General features: G+C 48.3%; 1 protein-coding gene across 1 annotated transcript in view; it reads left to right on the forward strand.

Moving 5' to 3' along the window:
• Positions 1-2,094: 2,094 nt before the first annotated feature.
• grm8a (glutamate receptor, metabotropic 8a) overlaps positions 2,095-6,170 on the forward strand; it is a gene marked incomplete in the record, with an annotated part of 210,743 nt that continues 206,667 nt past the window's right edge. The window contains 2 exon segments of the mRNA XM_062383200.1: positions 2,095-2,251; positions 5,725-6,170.

Consider the following 6,170-nt stretch of genomic DNA (forward strand, 5'->3'; position numbering starts at 1 on the left):
AGAACGATGAAGATTGATGTCGCTGACGTCAACGAGACATTGTTCCTGTGAATATTAACACGCTGGTAAAGTGGGAAGTCAGAAACAGGTTTAAACCACATTCTTGTTTGAACAAAAAATCCTGTTTAATGAGTGATGATACCGACGCGAGGCTGAGAGAATATAGAGGAATACACTTTTTTTCTTAACCTCTATTTCGAGCAGGATGTGTGATGTTTAACTTAAATCTGCATTTATGAGGCAAGAAGATTGAAAAAGACAAGAATAACTGTTGCATCCTGGGAAATGTAGGAGCTTGTGTTTTTGGGGGCCCAGTAACACCAAAGTTGACCGAAGTTGAACTGTGTGCTATGTCTGTGTGATTTGCTCCCTCACAAGAAGTGAAGGTGTGACCGTTCTCCAGAGGTCAAAGGTCATGTTTTTGTGTGCTTATTCAATTTTAACTTTTTTTTATGTTTGTCTCTCCAGCATCACTCAAAGTTATGGAGTCAATTATATCTGAACACAGTATTTACTCAGGGGGGTGGCTGGAGAAACTCCGAGAGAAAGTCAGGAGCACATTCAGCCTGATTACTGCTGTTGGAGGAGCTAATTCAGATCTCTTTCATATAGGGGTGACACAAAATATCAATACTGCAAAATATCCTAGTCCTGACTCACAAACATGTTCTGCTGCAGAGCTGTTCTGAATTTTGACAATTTCATCTTTTGCCAGTTTAGGGTTATTCTAAATTAAATTAATGGAAGATTAGAATATCACAAGCTAAAGTGTGGAAACTATAATATTACATCTCATTCCATTCCATGTTAAACTGTACATTTGAATATAAAGAAGCATGAAAACAGGAATACTGTAGGTAAGTACATTGAAGCTGTACTACATCCACTCATTATACATTCTGCCTAATTATTTCTGATGAATATCACATAAATATTAATTAAATTCCACACGATCTTTCTGCACTTTACTCCCCCTTGCATCTACCCACATGCGCCACGAGATGGCGCCATTGCACCGCGCCCCTCGCTCCTCTCCGCAGCTGCAGAGCCCCAAACATGTGGACGTGTTGAGCGCGCTGTGACACAGGAGAACACACGGCACAGGTTCGATCGCCTGGCTCCTTGCTCCGCTTATCAAAAGTGTTATTGCGCAGCAGATGCGATGCGCTTCATTTGTTTAACCTTTTTTTTACAACAGCAATCAATGCGCACTGTAAAAATGGATTGAAGTTGAAACAATTAAAGTGTGCGCGTGCGTGCGCGTGTGATTCTGATGACTTCTTAATGCGTTCAAACAGCCGCAGCCCCTCCGCTGTGGAGCCCATCGACCCCATTGATTGGTAATAACCTTGATTGAATGAGCGCGCGCACTCGCAATTAGCGGTTGATTTGGTGACGGTTGCGGGACGGTTTCCCTTTCAGCACCAGAGAGGAGAGGGGTGCGCGCGTCCGTGCCAGGCGGACTTCGGAGGGGTTTTATGCGCAAAGACGCGCGGAGGGGACGCAGAGAGTGGCGGAAGAAAGAAACAAGAAAATCAGGTGGGTCCTCGCAACGTTATTGATCAGGAGTGACGTGATGAATTCCTCTGCTCTCTCTCCCTCTCTCTCTCTCTCTCTCTCTCTCTCTCTCTCTCTCTCTCCCCCCCCTCTCTCTCCCTCTGTCTGTATCACACACTCATTCTTGGGTATCGACTCCACTACGCGCAGTCTCCCGCTACTGCCTCCTTAAACATTTTGTATTTTTGCGTTTTCACGCGTAAAATCTGATCCTAACATTCTCCTCCAATCATTCTCATCCCTCTGCCTCCTGCTCGCGGGAGGTCTACTATTCCTCACACCGTTTTTCTTTCTCGCGCTGCTGTTGTTGTGGAGAGGAGGATTCAAACTGTCTCACTCCAGGACAAGAGGACTGGTTTTATTGTTTGGCTCTTTTCTTTTGGGGAGCGGGGATGAAAACTGCTGAGCTCCGCAAGGAAGTTGCCTGAGGCGGACAGGGAGCCCTAGGAGCCCGCGGGAGGAGGAGGAGGAGGTGAAGAGGAGGAGGAGGAGGAGGCTGGAGACGGAGCTTCTCAACCCTACCCGCTCGCTGTCGGATGAATTTCCCGAGGTATCACACAGGGCTTTCCTCTCATTCAGTCTGAGCCACTGCCGCTGCTCACATTCCTCCACTGATGGATTATTGTCTCAGGCTTTTCTTGACCATAACTCCTGACTCTTACTTGACGTGGATGCTGGGCAGTGGAGGGTGTGGGTGAGTACATGTCTCAGCATCACGATGAGGTGTGTGTGTGTGTGTGTGTTGGGAGGGGGGGGGGGGGGGGCATGAGGACACAATCACTGGTGATGGCACCGTTTTAATTGGGGTGCGATGGGAGAGCCAGCACTGGGAGCAGCTGCATAATGAGCACATAGCCTCACACTCTGATCTGCTGCCTCAACCTGTGGGGCTGCGTTTTTCTATCTCCAGCCATGGTGTGTCTGGCAAGCTGTGGGTTTTAATGCGACTCTTTCTAAATCCCAGAAGGTTGGAGATGAGGCAGAAATTGGGCCAAAGTGATTCTGCTTGGAGAGAGAGAGAGAGAGAGAGAGAGAGAGAAAGAGAGAGAGCGTTTGAAGACGGGGAAGGTTTTTTGCAGATGAGTCCAAAAGAACAGAGAATGCATCTTATTAGGTGATGATGAGGATTAATATTAATGGTATGTTTGATTTGCTTTATGCTCATCTGCCCACGCATGTCACCCAATATGATGCACTGATTGGAGAGAGAATGTGTGCTTGTGTGTGTGTGTGTGTGTATGTGTGTGTGTGTTGAGCCATGATCATGCTAAATTCATGGGGGGTGGGGGGATTGCTGCTGAAAAACGTGGAAGGAGGTTGGAAATCCAAGCAAGACGCAAGGAACAGGTGGAGAAGGAAAAAAGAGAGAGAGAACCCCAAGGAGGAGATGACAGTGGGGGCTGACCGCAATTGTTGAGAGACCCATAGGAACACACCTCCTTCAGAGAGAGAGAGAGAGGGAGGGAGGGAGGGAGAGAAGGAGGAGGACAGGGCTATCACTTTCTGAAAAGAGCAGCAGCACACTCCCCGGAGAGAGGAGGAGAAGGAGGAGGAGGAGGCTGATGGTGACAGAGGAGGAGAGGAAGGCCAGGTGTGCGGCAGGGAGGAGAGAAGAGAAGAGAGGCGAGGTGACGAGGTAAAAAAGAACCGGGAGCGTGAAAAACTCTGTGGGTGTAAATTAAAAAAGAGTGATGCAGCTGCAGCCTCCTGGGGTCCAACCCTCCTCATCCTCGAGCCACGAAGCAGCAGAGGAAACCTCCTCCTCTTCCTCCTCCTCCTCCTCCTCCTCCCTCTTCTTCACGATGTCACACAGGAGCAGGAATTGAACCTGTTGCAAAGCGTCATAAAGTAGATGTACCCTCTTGGGAGCGTATGGCTTCCACTGGGATTGAAAGTGGTTATTAAAAAAGCAAATAGGTGTATTTCTGACATGTGAACAAGATGGCCGTAGTTTTCACATCGTCGGAAATGTGATGATTCAGAAACCAGCGTGAGTGTTAACCAGAAGTAAAACTTCCACCGGCCTCGTGGCCTCGGTCGGGTCCCGAGACGTACATCTTGAAATGCAACCCCCCCCCCCCCCCCCCCACACACACGATTCAAGATCACCGCCGGGTGGTTCGCTCCGTTTCTGGGAAAATCCAATTTCAGACAAATATCGTGAGCCGAGAAGATAATTAGGGGAAACCAGGGGAGCTGAGTCTTCGAGCTATATTGGACCAAATTAGTCTATCAGGTATTAAGAGGCAGATGTTAATTCAATAGCTTCCTGTAGTGAGGCTTAATAACAAGGACCCGGATCCTCGGCCGAACCCGGCGCCCGAGCCAAGTGGACAGGGAAAGGGAGAAAGCGTTGAACAAACAATATTGTGGAATACGTGGTGTTAGCGTATGAATCCGAGTTGGCTAACCTATATAAAGAGGGTTTTTAATCATAGCGGGGGCTTGGCTGTGAATGAGTAGCTTTGACCTAATTCCATTTAGAAGAGAGAGAGAGAAACTGATGAATTAATTGGGACGGGATCGAACTATAAATGGATTCGTCGAGAGAGCGAGGCTCACGCTGCGAGGAGATCTGAGCCTCGGAAACCTGTTAGCGTGCGGAATCAGACGAACCTGCTGATTATTAAGTTCTTTTCTTAAAAAGTACTTAAAAAAGTATTCGTCTGTTGGGTTTTATTTTCAAAGTAGTGGGTGTGAGTGGAGAAAATTCTGTAATAACCGGGTATTTAGTTTAGTCGATTCTGAGTACGGCCCCGTTTCTACGTAGTTCCGTGAACCTATGCGGAAGTGGCTTTCATTCTTATGGCAACCCCCATGATCCCAAAGTGTCGTGAAAATCCTTCGTTCAAATGTTTTTTTCGGTATTTTCTGCCTCCGTGTATGATTTTTGATTCCACATGCATTTTTCGCAAATCATCAGTTATTAGAGGTGAACATGCAGTCGTTAAGCGCCCCCTGGTGGTCTTTTAGTCCAGTTGCATGTATTATGCACATAGCCCAGCCTATAGTTAAAACAAAAATGGAAATTAAATTGGGTTTAATTTGTATATAAAATAATCTAAAAGGCGAATTGACCAAACTGAGCCACCATAGCAGCTGAGCTCGAAACAGTATTGAGTTAATGGCATTAATGAGAAGAAGAGTTGCAGAGTGCAGCTTGAACAATGTCATGAAATAACCAGCAGCCTTCAACAGCACTGACTCAGAATTTAATATCCGCTGCAATTCTTCCATTCACATTTCATTACTCTGAGCTTTGCGTCTTTACACGAGCGACACAATGACACAGTCTTGGCTAACGACGCTTCTCGGAGAAAAACATCAAGAGGGCGAAATCAACAATTAACCCTCTTTTGTGATCCTTGTTTTTCTGGGTCCAATTTTGCTTTCCCGACTCTAATAAGTCTCCCGGATAACGAAACGAAATACAAAATAAAAACAGAGATCAGGGTGGCAAATGAGAAAGTAAATCCCCAGGGCTGCAGCTAATGAAAGCACATTAGCACTTGTATCATGCGGGAACCAGTTAGTTTGTCACAACCGATTTCCACAACCGGGCCTGGACCGACTTCCAGAGGTGGCTGCTTTTTGAATGTGCAGCTCGGTCGGGGCAGAGCGTGACATTGTTACCGCCGGGCGTGGAGGTGCCATCTCCCCGCAGTGGGCACCAGAAGATTTAATGGCGTCTTTAATACCGCTAATGCAAGGAAACACTCTTCATCATTAAATCATCGTTCCGCTTCAACTCGCTTTCTCCCTCTGTCTCACCTCCTTCTCTCCTCTCTCTCTCTCTCTCTCTCCGTCCTCCCTCTGTTCCCTTCCCTCGCTCCTCTACACCTTGCAGCCCGAGGAGCTCGCCGTGGCTCTCGGCTGTCATCCTAACAGCTGTTCCGCTCTTTGATAGGCCAAGAGATGAGCGCGTTCGCAAACTGACAGACTTCTGAGGTTTCAATTATGGAATGACGGCCGCCTGCTTTGACAGGTGTCCCAGGACGACTGGGCCCTCGTGTGCGAGTGTGTTTGTGGCTTGTTTATCTTTGGCATGTTTGACTGCACTTCCGTCTTGCCCGGGGGGGGGGGGGGGGGGGGGGGTTTACACATGTTTGTCAGGTGGACTGCTCATCACACTGATACTCAGACGTCGTCTCTGTCTCTCCTCAACAGGCTCCACTGAAGATGTGACTCGTGGATCACAGACTCAACTCTGTCAGTCGATCTCAACAACATCCGCCCCACGCGTCCACTCAAGCACCTTCTTTCCTCGCTGTGTCTTCTGGATTATGATTTGCTCATGGGGCTCGGCTAGCTCCACGCCTGGGTCACTTCCCCTTCCTCTAGGAAGGTTCTTGCCCTGTAAACCTCTGATTTTGGAATATCTATCTTGCAACCAACTCTGAGATCACCTTTCTGAGCTTGAATGTCTTATTCGCCAACCATGGAGAACCAGTTGACTTCCCGCCCACATCCCCACCCTGTCATCTTCCTGTTCGTGGCTACTTCCTGCGCCTGGCTCCTTCAGGCGCCTCGCCTCAGCGAATCCCCACAGACCCGCAGGGGGCCCCCGAGTACGCCCACTCCATCCGGCTGGACGGGGACGTCATCCTAGGGGG

The sequence above is a fragment of the Platichthys flesus genome, chromosome 23 (genome assembly GCF_949316205.1).
Source record: "Platichthys flesus chromosome 23, fPlaFle2.1, whole genome shotgun sequence".
In the NCBI taxonomy this organism is placed as follows: domain Eukaryota; kingdom Metazoa; phylum Chordata; class Actinopteri; order Pleuronectiformes; family Pleuronectidae; genus Platichthys; species Platichthys flesus.